At 45.2% G+C, this 1,162-nt stretch overlaps 1 pseudogene; it reads left to right on the plus strand.

The window, feature by feature from the left end:
• The first annotated feature begins 307 nt into the window (after positions 1-307).
• Positions 308-874, plus strand: LOC147707406 (mortality factor 4-like protein 1 pseudogene; annotated as a pseudogene).
• Positions 875-1,162: the final 288 nt, after the last annotated feature.

Below are 1,162 nucleotides of genomic sequence, written 5' to 3' on the forward strand. Positions count from 1 at the left end.
TGTGCGCATACATGCACACAGACATATGAGCACACATACACAGTGACCTGTGCACACTCATACATGCATACCTGTGCGTACACATGCACATAGACATATGCACACACTTACACACAGACCTGTGCGCACACACACACATGCGCAGAGACCTGTACGCACACGTGCACATAGACATATGCACACACTTACACACAGACCTGTGCACACAAGTACACACAGATGTGCATACAGTCATATGCACACATGTACACACAGACATATGCACCCATGTACACACAGACCTTTGTGCACGCACGCACACAGACATATGAGCACAAATGAGGAAACGTTTATAAGAGTTGAAGGGAAAGTAAAGATTCCAGAGGAGCTCAAACCGTGGCTGTTTGATGACTGGGACTTGATAACTAGGCAAAAGCAGTTCTTCTATCTCCATGCTAAAAAAAGTGTTGATGCCATTTTGGAGGATTATGCAAATTACAAGAAATCGCGAGGCAACACAGATAACAAGGAGTATGCAGTGAACAAAGTGGTTGCTGGAATTAAGGAATACTTTAACATGATGCTCGGCACACAGCTGCTGTACAAGTTTGAGAGGCCACAGTATGCAGAAATTCTGGCTGATCATCCAGATGCACAGATGTCACACGTCTATGGAGCGCCTCACCTTTTAAGACTGTTTGTCTGTATTGGTGCAATTCTTGCCTACACACCTCTGGATGAGAAGAGTCTGGCTTTATTATTGAACTATTTGCATGATTTGCTGTAGTACCTTGCAAAGAAAGCGCTAGTATTGTTCAGCACCAGTGACTAGGAAGTTGCATCTCCTGGAACCACCCCTGCCTGCCACAGACCCTGCTTGGAGCGAGTGAGGTAAGAGGAGAGCAGCAGCAGATTCAGAGGGGTGGGTGGCTGAGTCTGTGGCTCATCCATGATAGCTGCCAAGGTTTCAGATTGCTATGTGTGGCACTTTCAGAATTTCATTGAAATTATGAGTGACATTTCAATGTCTAGAAGTCACTCTTTCTCAGGGGCAAAAATTAAAATCCCTCATGTATGTGCATGTAACTCGCATGATCGAGGTAACTATTAGCAGCAATACTACATGTCTCTCGGACATCTTTCAAGTGCTCACCGGCCTTTTTCCCTAGCAATCTGAGGGATA

The sequence above is a fragment of the Lissotriton vulgaris genome, chromosome 6 (genome assembly GCF_964263255.1).
Source record: "Lissotriton vulgaris chromosome 6, aLisVul1.2, whole genome shotgun sequence".
Lineage (NCBI taxonomy): Eukaryota > Metazoa > Chordata > Amphibia > Caudata > Salamandridae > Lissotriton > Lissotriton vulgaris.